Raw genomic sequence first — 19,238 nt, forward strand, 5'->3', positions numbered from 1 at the left:
CATTTTCTGTTTGTTCCTATCGTTAAACCTCTCATAGTTTTATACTTACCATCTTTGGTTACCCATAACTGAGGAACACTGCTTTCAAACGAGACCTTATTTTGCAATATGGCAGGTCCTAAGACATTCTTACACAAAAACGTATGAATTAAATAAGGAATCCACCTAGCTCTTGACAATATTGCTTTAAAAGCAAATTTATAGAAATGATTTTAATGCAATAGCAATTAGCAAGCTTGATATAAGAAATAATAAGCCAAAGCAGGAAAAACATTTATCTTTTAAAAAGCAAACTTATTTCAAATTTCAGCTTCCATTAAGGTAAGTTCTCCTGTATAAAGGAAATATAATTAGATTTCTTTTTCAAGGAAGAATATAATGTCGTGCCTCAAAAAAATTTTCTTTTCTCAGTAGTTCTTTACAAAACACAAAAGTCTAATGAGATATTTACCTGTATTAGTCAAGACTATACCCACATACCCACAGTGTATGTGCTTGTTAAAGTCTTCCAGTCATTCTAGGCTTAGGGAAATAGTGTCCAAATGTACCATATTTAGCTTCTATCTCAAATTCTCCCGAGCTGTCAATTTAGGTGTTAAAGAGACCATTTGTAAAGCTTGGCTGGGAATTGCCATTATTGACTGGAATGTGTGTTTATCATTACATTCAATGATGAAAGTGGAACATGTAGCATATGAATAAATGTCAGCAGATGTTTCTTTTAAATGGCCTGATTTCAACCTCCTGTTGTTTGTCTTGAATACAAATATTAAAAAAGAGAAAAAGGCAGAATTTTTTATGACATAAGTGCAAGGGTAGTTATATTAAAAAACAACAAAAATAATGATGAAAGTCACAGAAGAACAAGGAAAGTATAATTAATAAGAATTATGTTGACGCTCTCATGCTACTATCTGGTTTGATATTAAAAAAGAGACAAGAACAGCAGTTCAGTGGGCTATATCATTCCATAGTCACTCCATAAGAAGTAAGAAAGACTCTCAGAGTCTATTCTCAGAACCATATTACATGAAGTTCAACAATTTTTTAAATTTGGTAGGATTGTTAGAAAACTCCTTGCTTAAATTCAAAGCACCAAGAAAGAGCGAGTCACACAGAAGAGTGGTCTCTAAGTACGATATTCTTTTTCACAAAAGCGAATATTCCTTTTAAAAATAGTAATAATTCTTTAAGCTCTTGAAATATTCTCACCACTTCCAACAGGTAATACTCACCACTGCCAAATTAAAACTTGAACGTGTAAACGTTCTTGCAGTGTGTGGAAATGCAAATAAAGGATTTACACAGGCCTCCTCTTTTTCTCCTCTTTTTTTTTTTCAGACCAATAAAGTAAGATTAGTATAAAAAATTATATACAACTATCTGCTATCAGAACCATATTCTGCTGCTCTACCTCACATGGTGGTGTCCCATTGAGCTCCATGGGACTACCCTGAGAGTAAAACAATGCTCAGTGTGAGCAGTAAAGGCAGAATCTGGCAGGAATTAGTATGCAGCACTGTAAACTCAGCAGTATTCCAACTAAATCAATAAAGTGAACAGAGACAAAATTAAATCAGCCTTGTGTTTACTGGAATGTGTTGCATTTTGTATCTATCTAAATGACAATATGCTATCTAGGTGTTGAATATCTGAGGCTCACTCTCTTTACCAAGAGATGCAGCTGCTCAATGCCACTGTAAATCTTGTTTTTAATAAATGGAATAGCTTTACCATGATTATAGTCCATATTCGGGTGTTATCAGAAATCTACTGGTTAGAGAGGGGATCTAGGAAAAAAACCCCCTTCTTTTGATGCAAGGCATTGTTTCAATACATCCCTATTAAATAAAGTATTTCATACCTTGAAGTCTAAAATACTAAATATATGGTACATTTCTATAAGACTATATCTAATGACTGTAATGGATGCGTATTTTGTAATTAAATGCTGAGGACTATATCCAATCCCTATCTGGAAATATATTATATATTTACTAAAAGTTTCATTAAAATCACATGTGAACTTTGAATTAAGATAGAAAGGCTGGGGTATCCCCCTTGCTATGCATTCTTCTCAGCTAACCTTTCATATTGATTATGTCCTAATTACAGCAAGTGGAAAAGAGTATCCCATATCACCTAGACAAGACAATGATTTTTACAAATGTAACAGTACAGATAGCTATATGAGTAATATATACATTTAGTAGTGTATAGCCTACAACCCGATTCTCAATATCTTCACAGTTCAGGGATACGTCCTTTACCAGTTTGTCTGGTAATAGCAATATTGGCCAGTTGCTTATTGGATCTTGTAATAGTAATTTTGGCTAGCTGATTATTGGAACTAAGGGAAAATTATTCTACATTTATTCACTTTTCCTTTTGATAAGAAGTTTTAAAAATATGTTTTAAAACATACACTATCACAGTTAGGAGGAAAGCCCAGTTTACAAAAGAAAGACAATATAAGAAATATTACTTTTTAGGCCTATGATTTTAAAAAAATAATCTCTAAACCAGTGAAATCTTATTTGAAATGAGTAAGGAATTATTTAGTGCTACCAAGTATGAGTGAACTGCTCTACCTCCATCTCATTTTAGTGAGATACACCCAAATAGTGATGCACTCAAAACTCACTTTAAGAAAATTTATTTCTTCTCCTAAAGCAATGGACCAGAAACCACAAGATTACAGCATATATTCAACTGCTGTCGTTTGCCAGCGGCAGTGACAAGCTGAGAGTTGAGCAAGCATTTGTAGATCAGCATAGAGTAATAGACAAATATGGTACAGGCATACCTGAGTAAATACAAAATATAGTAACAAATTTCAAGTGAAAATATAAATATATTTTATAATAGTTAAGACTTAATAAATAAAAGTGTTGCCCAACTTCAAATAACAAGTGAGAAAGCAGAGCAAGAATTGCAATTTAATTATCTTGGTCTCCATTCTGGAATTTAATAAGCAGATCAATAATGTTATCTCTATAATTGCATTCCAAGAATATCATGCTAGTTGTTTTTGCACTTCATACACTACAGCATTTCCTCTTAAGATGTTTTCAGAATGTTTACAGTCATTTCTGTTCTTAGGCCTGGATTCATCAAAACACTGAGCTTATACTTAGCATTATTTCCACAGCATGAGTAGTATATTTATATGTATGTATAAATGTTTTCTGGAATAGGGTTGGTTATAAACATGCAAAACGATTTGATGAATTTGAAACAAAAACTAAAAACCCAATATAAATTGACAAAATATGCTGTTTCTTTTGGAGTATCCTCAAATAAGAATATCTTCATATGATTTAAAGTAATGATATAAAAATATATGGATTAGGATATGCTCTCTATGTTTAGGAAATATTTAATTTAATATTATCTACAGTATTAAATGTAGACTTCTTTCCATGTTCACCCTTCAAAAATCTATAGGTAGTGTTGACATTCAACAATCAGAAAGAAAGGAAGAAATCTAAGAGGGAGGCTGCATTTTCCCTGTCTGCTTAGATCTTGGCACATTTGCTCTTCAATTGCTCCTCACCATTCAGATAAGCTTGAAACCAAACTTCAACCTTTCAGCACTATGCACACTTCACACATTCCTTCACTTCAGCAGTTAACTCTTACCCCCTTGAACCAAACCAAAACACATACACAAAAATCCTTCCATGTTCTCACTTCTAAAGAAACAATAACTGTAGGTCAAGGTGACTTCAGAATGACTTAAATTTCTCTTCATTTTTTCTCTCCTATAAGTTATTTCACTTCTTTTGCCACAGAGGTTTTGGAAATGTTTATGTGCTTCCTCCCTCCTCCCCCCCCCTAATACTTTAGACTGATAAATATAATTCTGAAGAATTTGGAGGTTTTTTTCATAGAATATTGGAAGTGACAAGGAGTGTCTTGTGGAGTTGCAGGATCTGTGAGAGCAATTGTCTGATGTGACATGTGGTGTGAGAATACACAGAATAAAACACTGCCTTTACAGGACACTTCCTTGTGTTGCACTGATTAGGTGCACTAGTTTTTCATTTAAGCAGTCTTAGATATAAAGCAACAAAGTTTTTGGATGTTGGGTTGAATATTAATTAACAGCTTGTTATTTGGCACATTTCCAGGAAATCTCCTTCCTCTGTTACCCTGCCTCTGCCTTGTTGAAAGGGCACTGGCAGCAGAATATTACTCCTATTAAATCTGCTGATTTTCCCATTTCTTCTCACAAACTACTCCCAGATAGTGTTTAGCATCCTGATTCTTAATTTTCTAGTCCAACAACAAGTGTTTATATGCTTTATTGTGGAAATTGTACACAACACTTAAATTTTATCCATAGGAATAGCTTGAGATTTATTACTTTTGATCTTTGTCCAAATCCTCTTGTATCTCAGACTTGTGCAATCTTTTCCCAAAGAGTAACCTTTTCTATTCTGTGTATGTACAATTGTATTTTTTTTTAAATGTCTGATATATTGGTTTTTTAATAGTCAAGATGCATATTATTCTTTTTGCTCTTGACTTCTATTTAAAACTGTGGCAGCTTTAAATAGTTACAGTAGAGCTAATGCAAAAAGGCAAAAGTAAAAGATGAGGGGGTTCGCTCCTTTTTCTTGTTCACAAATATCAGCTTGTGGCTGATATCAGTTGCAGCTGTAATGCCTATGATTCTCCTGCTGAGTCTCCCAGTCTGTCACAAATTAGCTGGAAGTTGCAAGGAATAAGCAAAAGCCCCCTTTAGTCCTACAGGATGCCTATTCTTTAGGGCTGAGACATGATCTAGAACTAGAAAATAACCTCTGAAATTCTGGGGACAATTGCAAAGACTGAGTATTGTATGTTATTAAGAAACAGAGCTCAGAGTCCAGGGCTAGACTCCCTAGACACCCACAGCCCTATGACTAACATCCTCTCTTAAGGCGATGGAGCCATGGATGACAACCCATTTCCCAACTAAATGTTCTAATCATTACGTTAGTACAGCAAAGGCAGGTGACATTTCCTCCCTTTCCACACACACTTTAAAAAGATTGAGTCCCCTCAGGAGAGACATCTGTAGTTAGAGGTCACCCAAATAAGTGGAAGCAGACCACTTGCAGTGAGGTGCCTACACAGCAAAGAGGCTTGGTTTTCTTTTTCTCTCATTTCTCATTTTGCTTAACATTCCTTACAGGCTACCTCCAGGCAGCTCCCATGAGTAGGAAGTACCGAAGACATGTTTACGTTTTAGTTATGGAAACACCCACACTGTTGCAATAAGCAAGCAGTCTAATTCTTACCCTTACATATGTTAAGTAAGTGAAGTGGACCAAAGGAATGAAGGTCTAGATAAAACAGAAACAGGGATATAACTGTCCACCCTCTCTGTAACAGGCAGAACTGAAGTATATCATAAGCCATTTTTGTGTAAGACTGGTCTGGCGAGGGCGGTTTGGTATTAAGCAGCATGCTTCTGTTCCCGAGTACAATTAACTATATTTTCTGTTGTCCCAAGCCACATATTTGTCAATCTCATTCTTTAACTGAATGCATGACTATATCACTCAAGGTACCTCTCGAAGTAAAAATGTGATTACCATACAGTGCCTCTGTACAGGCAAACCATACACCAACTCTGCAGGAATTTTTATGTTACTATGGATTTACGATCATTTCCTTGATTCAGTTGACCTGAAATTGTAACTTTCCTTCTATGTGCTTTTTAAACTTCTCCTCATATAGATTTGAGTGTTTTCATCTCTCTTGCAAGGTACCTGACTTGCAAGATTCTTTTATCCCATTACACTTTTCTGCTTTTAACATGCATGTTTTACTCCCCTTGACACTGGACTCATACTGAAGAAAGAAAACACACCTTAATCCTGCTTGGCAAGATTTCCCCTTTAAGCTTTAGTCCCAGCCAGGCATGTGTAGCGTTTGTTGACCTTTTGCACCAGACCAATCAGCCCATTGTGGTCTAAAGTAAGACTTCCTTTTCTTGGCAGGCAGCAAGGCAAAGTTTGATGATGAAGTCTTTGAAGTATAGCATCTGAAGCCCCAAGTAAAAAAGCTGCTTGAGCAGCCATGTCAGTAGCAAACGTTGCTACAACATTTTTTTTCACTGTAGTGTAATTTCAAATACTTTGAAAAATTCTGAATGTTTAAAAAGTTCTGTTCTAGAGAATGATTAATAAATAGGTCTCCAAGTGTAGTTGTGTATTTCCATTAGACCTGATTCTCTTCATGTTGAATTCAGCAGTAAAATGGCAGTAACTTCGATAGGACCAGGATAAGACCCAATGCCATCCTTGTGCCAATATGTGAAGAACAGACTCTTTTTAAAAGTTAATTTAACTCCTGAAAGAACCTTAGTAGGAAGAGATCTGGGGTGCTTAAATGCTGTTAGTGTTAATAAGGCTCGCCCATTTCTTTTAAGGCCGTTCATTAATAGAAGAGAGATCTCCATAGTTTAGGAGACAAAAAGGAATAACTCTTTGCTAGATCTTTTTTAAATTCACTAATATAAATGCTGATCTACCTCTAGTTGGGGGAGTAAAATGATATTTGAAATTTCAGTATGATGTATTATATAAATTATAAAAATGGTTCCAAATAGTCACCACCTTTCTAAATTAAATGACCAGAGAGAGAAAAATACTTATATAACCACATTGCCTGAAAGAATAGTAGTCTAATAGTTGTCACAGTTTGTTCATGCACCTGAAGTAATGACATTAGTTATGATCAGTTATTTAAAATATCTTTAGAAAAAAATAATGGCCTCAGGTATGATCAACAAAACTCAAATTGCAAAGATAAAAAAAGAGTTGTGTACCCAGTGCAATATAAATTTAATTGGTGTACAAAAATCTTGCAATACCTATTTTAAGGATACATGATCTTGTCTAAATGGACAACACACAATGTAAGAACAAGAACAAACCAGTTGTGGTTTTTTGCTGTACTCTAATTTACAGCATCTGAGTGTGGAACAGGAATCCATAATAGTATTATAATATGCTTTTGTGACAGAAATCTTTCATTTTGTCATTTTCCCATTTCGTCTTCTCCCTTTCCCCTCTCCCAAGTCTATCTGCCTTTGATTATGAGTTTGCAGTCTAAAACTCTACTACTTCCAGTGAAGTATTATTCTATGGTTACTTCTTGCTCTTTGGTCATTTGGTTAATCTCCATGACCTGAAAGGGATGCCTACCAGTAGCTCCATTTATTCTGCATAAGGGAGGAACTATACATAAGAGAAGAAGAGGGACTAAAGAAAGTCAAGACAGTAGAGAGCCCTGTTCTCACGCTTGTAACATGACAACACCAAGAAGGATATTGGTTGAGTGATAAGAGCCTCATGGTCTCTTCCCCTTTTGTAAGGAGCTCTGAATGCACTGTTCTAATTACAAAATAGACTCTTGCCAAGGTCATGGATGAGAAAAATGACACCCAGCTTTCCCATGAGCTTGTTCAGTGCCTTATTTGAATAATGAGATGTTAGGGTCTTCGGTTAGGTTTTCACCCCATACATTAAGGAAATAATCTTGTGCAGCTACCAATATAGTTTTCATAGATAAAGTTCATGAGTTTGCACAAAATGGATACAGTATATGCTATGGTAATCAGCATTATGGTACCCGCCGCTTGTGAATGTTCTGTTCCATGTGCTTTGTGCACATATCACACACATGCCATATGGCACTACACTGGCTCTCTACCCACACTGTAGGTACCTACACTTGATGCTCCTTGCATCAAGTCACAATCACAAAATAAATGAATGTTCATCTTTCTTGAACATCTATACGTGCCTTTTAAGTTACATCATGCTCTAATCATAAGGCGCTTGCTGAGTTAAAAGGAATGGCCAGGTTAACAAAAACTTCAAAAAATTGAGACTGGTTTATTAATTTAATTGATTACTACAGTAGTTCCTATGGCCTTTTTCCTATGAAATGGAATTTTCCCCTCTCCTCTTCTTATCATTGATTCTTATTTGGTTATTTGATATTCTTTTTTTTAATTTATTTTTTAAAAGATCAGAACTCATAATTCCTGCTACTTTATTTCTACTCTTTTTCTCTTAGGAAACTATTTTTACTGTTCTTCATAGTCATTACTTTTCATTGTCCTATCTCACTTTCCTAGAACCATTGGAAATAGACTGCTTTCCTTTTTTTCTACCCCTCTGCTCAATAAAAGCAATTGGCTAAGGATGATAATTAGACAATTGCAACAGTGCAGCCAACATTAATACATTTGTAAATATGTAGGATCCAATGCGATATGTAAGACCTAATGCAACAATAAAAGGATTTTTTCTGCATAGGCCAAGATTATCACACAACACAACACAATGCAGAATGAAAGGACTTGACCTTTGTGACATAAATAGCAGTAAGTGACTTTTGTGTTTCACACCAAAACTAGCAGGGTCTGAAGATCTGCTGCAAGTAAAATGTGCCTTTCCCCCATCTTACATGAAAATTTTAAAATTAAACATTATACCTGCAAAGTTACTCAGCCATGCTCAACTCTGGGATAATGCATAATGGCATAATGCTAGAGATTATTTTAACACCTTATTTCTATGAACAATGATGAAAAGCCTACCAAATTACACCAGATGAGTGGCACACACAGTCTCATTTTTGATGGACAGGAGGACTGGAGAGAGGGAAAAGGAAGTGGAGTTAAACACAGTCTTTCCATAAATTCATATAGAATACAATTTTCTGGTATTCTGCAAATCGGTATTTTCCTATAAAGTTTTCATGTTTATGGCTATAAAGATATGTTTTTCATACAATAACACATTTTGTAATAATAATGAGATCCTCTGATCATTTTCCTTCCTACTATTGGATAGCAGTTCCAGCACTATGCAAGCACAGTTGGCTACCGAGGGACCCTGATGCCAAGTTGCGGAGGATATTCTTGTAGCAGTGACAAATAGCTTGCTGGTGGGCTGTGCAGAGTGTTGTTCTGGCAGCAATGAAGTTGTCTATGTGTCTGTCACTTGGTTAGGCTACAGAAAGTCTAGGTGGTTTGATTTTTTTTTTCCGCCTTTGGAGAACTTTGTTTTAAACTTGCATGTGTTTCTGGTGAATTAGTTCGTTTGACAGCAAGGTTCTTAGCAGACCCCTCACAAGTGTTACATGTGAGTACCTATATGATGAAAGAGAGAAAAAAATCTTCACAGTGCCATACTTGTTTTCCATACAAACCTACATGCTGCCATTACAGCCACCCACATATCGTTTGACAACTCACTTATGCATCAAGCATCTTAATGAATCAGGACTAAACAACAGAGTGTCCCTGTGTAAAGCCACATATTTTAAATGTTATTCTGACTTTATGCCTTTCTGGTGAAAAATTTGGGTAGACTCTGTGATATGTAAACAAGAATTCAGGGACAGGTTCTGTTTTACTGCCCATATTTCTCATATTGACAGCATTCTATGTTATTGATTTAATTTTAAAAATACAATTAGTAAAGTCTGCTGATTAGAAAAAAAACAACAACCCTTAGTAGATAAATTAGCTTGTAGACATATACAGGCAATCCCTACAGTGTCTTTTGACTGCCTAAGAAAGATATATAATTTAAAGCTTCTAGATAATTTATGGGCAAAATACAAACTAGCTGACACTGCTGGCTAAAAGATAAATACTCCTCCTATTTTACTTCTGAGTTTATAATTAAGGGTAAGCATGAAATTTAAATAAAAAACAAAATAACAAATATATGAGTTATTGTATTTAAAAACAGGAAAAAAAGACATCAATATTTGTATAAAGATGCAGGAATAATTTAAAATTCTTTGGAATAATAACAGATTTACTATATAAAAGCTCTGCTGAATGATGTAAGTCTAGACTAAGTAAAAGGAAGTAAACGTTATTTTCATGAAAGTCAATATACAATGGCAGTGTTTTAAAAGGGCTTAACAGGCTTTTAATCTTATAAAGGAAAAAATGTTTATTTTTGTTCTTTCTGTGTATATAGATGTATTTGCTGATTTGATTATCCATATTGGCAGATCAGGTTAAATGGACTTTGAAACAGCCTTACATTCTTCAGTAGATTAAGTCACTGTACTGGTTTTACATTCACAAAAATGTTTCTAATTTTTTTTTTAAATTCCCTATATAAAAAGAAAAAAAATCTACTGCTGTTAATTAGAAAAATAATCAAAAAACTCTAAGTATAAGGACTTGTAAGAGATGTTGAAAGGTATTTTAACGTTGTAAATTAAGGGTACAGAGCAGAAATTTCAGCTAAAAGTGATGTTTGAGTTAGTTTGTTTTCATTGCGACCGGTGATAGTACTTAAGTCAGCCTTCTAGACTACATGGGTATTACTAAACTAAACTCATCAAATTTGCAACTATATCTTTGCCAGAAACATTTTTGAAAAGAGCCGACAGCAGAGATTTTCTAGCTTTCATCACTTAGAAGCACAGAGTGAGGCTATTGATCCTAAAATTGCTGGGATTTTCGAAGGAGACTGCTTGTTTGTTCTGTGCTGTTGTCACTGAAGTGGTTAAAGCTTTGTTTGTTTGTTTTGGTTCTGAATGGCTCTTAATGGATTAAGCTTTCCAGCTTTCACCAAAGCTGAAACTGTTTATTAAAGTATCAAGATATAAACTAACCTCTGAGAATTTTAACGAACTATATGAGGCCATGCAGTCCTAATGACCTATCCATGTGGATCCTTTTGAAGGCTTTGGTGTGTTTGTTTTTGCAACTCCTACCATACCGAATTATTTTAGTTGTTTTGGGGAAAACAAGCGTACGTGAAGTTGGACATTATAATGAAATAAGGGTTTTTTCCCTCACAGATTTTATGTAGGTGCTCTAAGTGCTTTATCAAATCATCATCATGTGTACAGAATATTGCAATGAAATATTTGTAGTGTTTTATTGGAACTAAATGTTTTATTATTTATGATATTTACTACAAAAGTGACCAAAAGAAAACCTCAGTGATAATTAACTCAATAGATGAGTTCTATCCGTTCTAACAAATCACCAATCTAAAAAGCCAGAGTGGACATGGGTAGGGATACTCTAGAGCCTTAAAGATTCACATCAAATATATTTAAGGAGTAGATTATATTTGGGTTTTTTTTACAATCAGATTTAACCAAGTTTTCAACAAGAAAGTTTAAAAACCTAGCTCAGAGTAAAACAATAACCTACTGGACATAGAGCTGATGGAGAATATAATTCACAAAATGATTGATTATGGGAGACAAAGCAGAATCCTTTAATTTTCAAATTTTATCAGGTCCACATTTTTATTGTGCTACCAAGTATTATTCTCATTTCAGTGTCAGGAACGGGTTACCTTATTCAAAGAGTTAAAAACTCTTTCAAAATTGTTGAGGAAGGGCTTCAAAGTTCTCAATAAAAATTAGAGAAATATTAAAATCCAATTACTGTTTTTTTTCATGTGGAGATACCTAGCCGCACAAGATATTAGGACACCAGCATTCTATTCAGAGGCTGCCATTAGACTTCTTCATTATAGGCTTTTGCACAGTACATATTATGTGAAACCTAAAAAGAGGCAAAAAATAAAAGTGCATAACGGGAAATCTGGATCTGAACACCTATTATTATTTTAAATATTTGTATTGCTATCTAGTCCCAGCTACAGGTAGTATTATACCAGGCAACATCCAGATACACAGTATTTGTCTCAGAAAATTTCAGTGAAAGGAGAAGTTAAAAAGTTTGTGCCAAGGTAAGAAGAGATGCATGTGCATGGGAAAAGTTATTTGATATCAACGACTCAGTGAGATTATAATTATTTTCAAAAAGTACTCCACCTTGCTTGGTGTATAGATTTCTAATCTCTTCAGTGAATCCTTTTGCACTTACATGCCTTTTGATACCACATATGCATATGCATAGTATTGAACAAACAAGTTCAACTTCTGTTTCTCCTTACCTGTTTAGTTGTTCCTTAACAACTAGTGTTCTAAAACAGAAATCAATAAAAAGTAGAAAAGCTTTCTACTTCAAGTAGAAACTGCATTTTTTTTATACATACATAAGTCTCACAAAAGCTTTGGAATTCTGGAGAAACCTTCAAAAGTCCTGTTATTAACTAGTGTTAATTGAATTTAAAAAGAAAAGCATGGAAGCCTGGCATAAGCAAAAGTGTTTTTCAATGAGACTATATTTGAAGAGTCATTGATTTCAGTATAGGCTAATAATCTTTATGATGTCTCTGTTATTTTAGACAAAATCTCTAACACATTCATTGGAGAAATAATTATCACTGTAATATTTCACATACTAATATTGAGGGATGCTGTTTGAGTAAGTGCAATACATTGATGTTGCACAATTTTTTTTGCTTGTATAGAAGTGCAGGAGGAAAAATTAATTACTCCTCAATATTTTCACTGACGTAACATTATAGGAAGTCTTGTCCCAAGCTCTTAATAAGAACTTTTGAAACATTAAAGGTAGTTTTTCTTCATTTAGCTATTTTTGGTTTTGGATAAATAAGAAATATAAGCAGCATCAGGAATTGCCACTGTTTCTCTGTCTAATTACAATCAAAAGGCCATTTATTGCAGACACCCCATTATAAACACTTCTGGAGGAAAAGTCTGAAAATGATGTAAACTTTATTATCTAGTTTATGGAAAATAAATACACTGAAACCTCCATAAATAATTGCAAGAGTCATGCAGCTTGAGCAGTAAAAACAGGCTCAGCAGCTGAGGGCTCTAAAAAACTCATATTCTATGCGAACCATTACACATGGATGTATGTAACATTGAATGGGTTGCACATCAACAAATGGCACAAGGAATTGGAGGAAAGAAAAGTGATTAGTTTTGTAAACATTCTCAAAACAAACTATCTGACTCCAGTGAGACAAAACACGAATACAGTTACAGGACTGGGCCCATAATGGGATGTTACATTATCATAAAAATAGATTTCAATTGCTTCATTTTCTTCCTACTATAGAAAGTTACTCTGTTCTTAAGACCCTTTCCTGTCATTGTACTAAGAAAAAAGTGCAACAACCTTTCTAAAAGATGGTCTTATAACTTATTTTCCTTCACATCATTCTAATCTATTATCTGAGAATATAAATGTAAGTTGTTTCATTCATTTTATTTCATTAATCTACAGTAAAGGACAGAATATACTGTGTTAACACTATCAATGACAGTGAGAATGTTTTAAGCACCTATGTATGTTTAAATATCTTCCTCTTTTTTTCCACAATTAGTAGTTACAGATTTTTATCTCAGTTAAATTCAAAGTACTTTGAGAGAAATGTTTATTAGAGAGCAATCATAGGATAGTAAAGGAAGTAGAATGAAGGAGTGAAGAAGGGAGTAGAAGTATGATCTGTAGTTCAGGCAAAATGTTAGGAGCATTCCTTTATCTTTCTCTTGTTTCACAGAATCACAGAATGGAGTAGGTTGGAAGGGACCTCCCGAAGTCATCTTGTCCACCCCCCCTGCAGAAGCAGGGTCACCTCGACCTTGTTGCCCAGACACATGTCCTGATGGCTTTTGAATATCTCCAAGGATGGAAACACCACAACCTCTCTGGGCAACCTTCATATGAATGTTTTACATTTTTTAAAATACATTTAATATATTAAGGCTTCCCTTCATATTAATTTTCCAGAGGATTTCCTAGCAATTTACACAATGTCAGAGTTTGTTACCATAATTCAATCAGTCCTCAAACTCTATCAGCCTTTTATTTGAGGTATGACTCTATTGTAGATGGATTACAACTTTATTGGGAGAGAATTCGATAAATAATTAAGAAGCTTCTAAAGAATTTGGTTCAGCTATGTAGTATGTGTAGCTTGACTACTTCCTCTAGAATGTGTATTGATACTTAAATCTTTTCATCCTAGGACACTCTTTCATAATCAGCTAAGAAAAGAAGCCACTTGACCCCCAGGGCCAACAGAAGCTACATGTCATTCCCTGGTAGGATCAATGCTTATAAACAGTCAGGCGTTCTGGGAAATGCCACCAGTGTCAGCTGGTATATTGCTAAGAGAATGCAGGTGGAGGAAATGTGGATGCAAACAAAGTTAAGTTGCATTTACCTTTTAAGCTGTACTTACAGTTGAAGTAAAAATTAAAGAGTAAAGAGCATTTTAATGGTACCTAAAATATTACTGATCATAATAGCCCAAATACACAACTGTGCTGTAGGTAAGGTACCTACTTCTGTCAGTAGCAAGCTGAAGCAGTGCATTTGTGAGATAGAAAATTGTCCAGGATATAGGAATACACTAAATGTTTAAAGTTTGCTGTAGTAGGTCTGTCTCCTGCCCCCTCTCCTGTACGTGGCAAATATATCGCAGGGTGAGGAAGATCTAAGTAATGTGCAGGTGCTATTCTTTACACATGCGTTAGATTAATCTGCTTATATATGTCTGTGTAAAATTAATTGTGCCTGTTTTCAAGTTTGTGTACTGGCACATGTTATGCTCAAAATTATGGAAAAAGAGCTTGAGAACAACGAGAACTTCCACTGTGATTTAGAAGAAAATCAGGACATCCGGCTCTGCATTTTTTGCTACTTAGAAAGATTCTTGCTTTCTGGTAGAGAACTGAATTGGGAGCTCAGAATCCTGATATCTACCAGCTCAATTGTCTTATGAACTTTTCCGCTGTATTAGTGCAAGTGACAGTGAAAGCAAATGTGGATCCGTTCTTCCGCCCCTGTAGCTCACAACTCAAAGTATCACATTAAACCAGTCTTGATCCTGTGCTTTTCTGATCTACATTATAGGTTGATCTGCAACTCCCTGGCATTAGTAGCAGGCATGATCTACCTCTGTTTATAATTTCCACTGCAAAACAACTTTTACATCATGAAAATCTTATATATCTTGTATGTAGTGGTTTAACGCTAGCCAGCAAATAAGCACCATGCAGCCACTCACGCACTCTCTGCCCCCAATTGGGATGGGGGGGAGAATCGGAAGAGTAAAAGTGAGAAAATTCATGGGTTGAGATAAGAACAGTTTAATAATAGAAATAAAGTAAAAAAAAAAAAATAAAAAAATATACAAAGTAAGTGATGCACGATGCAATTCTCATTACCCACTGTCCGATCCCAGCCAGTCCCTGAGCAATGGTCATGGCCCCCCAGCCAACTCCCCCCAGCTTATATACTGAGCATGACATCACATGGTATGGAATATCCCTTTGGCCAGTTTGGGTCAGCTGTCCTGGCTGTGCCCTCTCCCAGCTTCTCACTGGCAGGGCATGAGAAGCTGAAAAGTCCTTGACTAGTGTAAACACTACTTAGCAACAACTAAAACATCAGTGTGTTATCAACATTATTCTCATGCTAAATCCAAAACACAGCACTATACCAGCTACGAGGAAGAAAATTAACTCTATCCCAGCCAAAACCAGGACAAGTATTTTGGATGAAGTTGAAATTAGCAGATGCAGTAAATGCAAGTCATGTAATAATATGTAGGAATTCAGATAATACAAAGTCATACCGTGTCATACAAAAATCTTCATTTGAAATATTGACGTCAAAGCTGACAAGTCTTGTTTTTTAGCATTTATATAAACTTGCGAGGCAAAAGTCTATGGTTCTTGAAAACCAAGGAAAGAATTTGATGGTTGGTGTGAGGAGGGCATTGGCTTTATTATGCATACTCCTGGTTCTCTCTTCAGTATTCAAACTGCAAGATGTTGCAGTCTCAGGAGTTGTATTGAAAGCTAAATGCTTCTTTCCTGTTTGCACAATCTAACAACACATTCATATTTTGGGGGAAAATAAAAAAGAAAAAGGCAGGAGTAGGCCTCTCTTGAAACAGAGTTCCCAGAGTGGTCTATGTGATGAAGTGAGTTGGATTTCAGTTTGGTAGGTAAGCAAAGAATATTTTCTTCAAGGCTGTGTAATGTATTAATGATATCCAGTCAGATATTTGATTGAGTTGTTTCCCCTCTCAGAGACCTGTCAGTGTTCATGTTAGCTATATTCATGTTACACATTACAACACCTGCCACACTCACTGGAAAAAATCTCTTTATACACTGCTAGGCTTATTTGTTTTGTTTAATTTTCCTACCTAACCTATTGCAATCAATTAGGTAGCGGTTTCTTAGCTTAAGAGTCTAAAAGCACTTGGTTTACTGTCCTCGCTTAGCATATGCAAGGATAGGAACATTACTCTGGCAAATAGGATGCGTAACAATCTTGATTATACTGTATTTCATTTTCTGGGATAAATTTCCTGTGTTTCTCATTAAGGATACCAGAAATTCCTAAATAATAACTAGTTTCTTAGATGGTAGAACTTCTGTTTTATTTTGCTAATAGAATGTGTTTCCTGTGCTCATGAGACTTGGTTGAGACACATGGGAGAGAGAGACAGACACAATAAAAGTGAAAGACCACAATTTCATCAGCATATATGCAGGAAGCTAGTTAATACTGCTTTTCCAATCACCAACACTTCAAATTTCAGCAAACACGATAAGTCCTCATAAGCAGAAATCAGTGATGAACCCTTTCTTTTCATCATACAATTTTAACTGCACCACCTTCCTCATGCAGGAACAGAATACAGTTGAAGCTGTGTAAATCTACATTTTTATAGTTGTGGCCATTGACATCTACACAGAGGCAAGATCTCTTGTCACCATCCAGGCACTGGAGGGAGCAGGGCATTTACTTTATCCAACTTCATGATGTTAGCAGACCACTCATCAGGTTCCCACTGTGGTCAGTGCAGAGTGACAGACTCCTTCAGATGGTGTTTCAGGATATAGAAGTTAGACTCCCGCTCTAAATCTTTGCTGAAGGAACCACTTCCATTCCCTCCCCCTCTTCATTTCTGCCCAAGGAGTTTACGAAAAGATGAGAAAAGTAAATATCATTCCCTAAATACTAGTGTAGTGAGTAGTGTAAGCCTTCTAGATGGAGTTAATCTATAATCTCCTGGGACCAAGGGTTAAATTATTACTGATTTTTCCAATGAGTAATCCCTATGCCTTATATCTAAAAGATTGCGAAGAAACTAAAAATCCTTACTCAACTGTTTGCCCGGCTTATCCAAAGTAAATACTGTGCAACTCCTAAATAAAACCCATAGTCTGTTCAGACCTGCAGTCAACACAGAAATGCAATTCTAACATTATTTAGTCTATATGGTGAGACACTGGGGCATCAAGCCTGCTGGTGCAGTTTCAAAAGGCAGTCAGAAGACAAATAAGAGTGAAGTGTCTTCTGGAAGCAATCAGCCAACAGGGAAATAAAAATTAGGAGAAGGGAAACAGTTTACTCTTCTCACCCTTCATCTGCTCATGCATGTCTCCTGGTTATCAATAAAGGGCTAGCTAATCCAGAAGACGTCTTCTCTATCCCTTCATTGTCCCTGTTCTGATCACAATATACGCAACATTTTCTACCAAGAAGGGATGGGAGAATTGGGTTGTTTACTTAACTAGCAGTGGAAGATTGTACATATAACAGAAAGCAAAGCTACACACCAGGATTAGGGGCTAAAGTTCACAAATACTCATGATTACATCTTAAAGGGCAATTAGGCACATTTTTGTCTATGAAGTCAATTAGCGTGGCTCTCCACATATGGGAAGAAATGAATTAAATGGCAAAGCATAGGGAACACCATGAGGAAGTTTTACCTTAGAGTAAAAGATTCAAAATCACTGGAGACATACCAGTAACTGTCCTTCATGTTGAGACAGTGTTGTCCTGGTACTGAAGGCATAAGATGTAAATTTTGTGAGTTTCAGTTTACTAGTTCAGATCTTCAGTGGAATAAGTACAGAAATGCATGTGAGGATTCTGTTCGTAGTGCCATCTGATCATGGCAGCAGTTCATGTCTATGCATACATGCCTGTTGTTTATTTCTTTGTCAGTTTTCTGAAGAAACTAATAAAAATTAACCTATCAAAGGTATGCTTTTATGAACATTACACAACTAGTGTAATTTATGTATAGAAAAGTATCTCTGGTGCTCATTCTATATTTTTTAATATACTATCCCCAACAGAACAAGTGTAACCTTACTTGTATCACTGTATAAGCATAACTTTAACTGTGTAACTGTATTTCAATGTATATATTTAATCCTTTCAAATGGCTATTCCTCTGTGACTTTGGCCGTTGCTGGCTCTGGTCTGAGGTTAAAGAGTACATGTAAGCTCATAGTTGCCTTTTAATTTTGCAGCCTTGAGCCTTTGACCCAATGTGGTGTTTGGTGTTCACTAGATTGAGATTAAATGGACCAAGCACTTGTACATAACACCCAGACCCTGACCTTAAATATGTAAAATGAATTGGCTACCAGCTATCGTATTGTTATGACCAGACAGTATCTCCTGAGTAGAATGAGCAACAAAAAAATTAAAACACATTTTATAAGCACTTGTGTGCCTAACAGCTTCCTTTCCTCTTGCAGGGTTTCCCTTTTTACTTTTTAAATGATTATTCTTTTTATTCAAATAGGTTATTTCTTTGACTTTCAATCAATTGCAATAAAATTTGATTACATACATTGGCTCTCAGAAAACAATTATAGGTCACCGTAGGCACCTCAAGTCGTTTGTTCTTCATCATGGAGAAGGATAGTTTAAGGACTTGTTTCTGCCAAGTTCTTTTTCATCCCTCTGCCCCTCCGCCCCCATTTTCACCCTCCCCAAGTATTTTCACACCAAAGTAAAAACACCAGGATAGAATATAAAATAAAAATAGAAGTGATATAAGGGTTGCATTTTATAGCTGTATTTGAGTACATTTCAAATGAATGTTTGTTAAACAGGGGGAAAAATCAGACTAGCATTGTCATGATTCTAAGAGAATTAGGTGATGCAGGAACAGGAAGAATCTGAGTAGCTTGCATTTAATTAGCACTTACTGGTACAAAATAAATTAGACAGATTTGTCTTGTTTTATGAGCAAGATCCTGTTTTTCTATTTCGTTTTCTTTGTGCTTTTGGTAAGGACAGATCTGGCTCTTTGGATACTAAATAGGCAACTAATTCAATTGGTGCTTTCTCCTAGGGTCTGCTTGCAAACCAGTGCCAGGCTCACAGGCTCTTTGTGTACTGCCCTCCCTGCATGTGTCTGTGCTCCCCTGGCTAGTCAGTTTTTTTGTCTCTGATGGTTAATAAGCTTTGAGCCTAGTAGTCAAATGTGGTGGGAACGGGGACAAGACGAGGGTCCTTAGTGAAGGTGTTTGTT

The sequence above is a fragment of the Ciconia boyciana genome, chromosome 6 (assembly GCF_034638445.1).
Source record: "Ciconia boyciana chromosome 6, ASM3463844v1, whole genome shotgun sequence".
Classification (NCBI taxonomy): Eukaryota; Metazoa; Chordata; class Aves; order Ciconiiformes; family Ciconiidae; genus Ciconia; species Ciconia boyciana.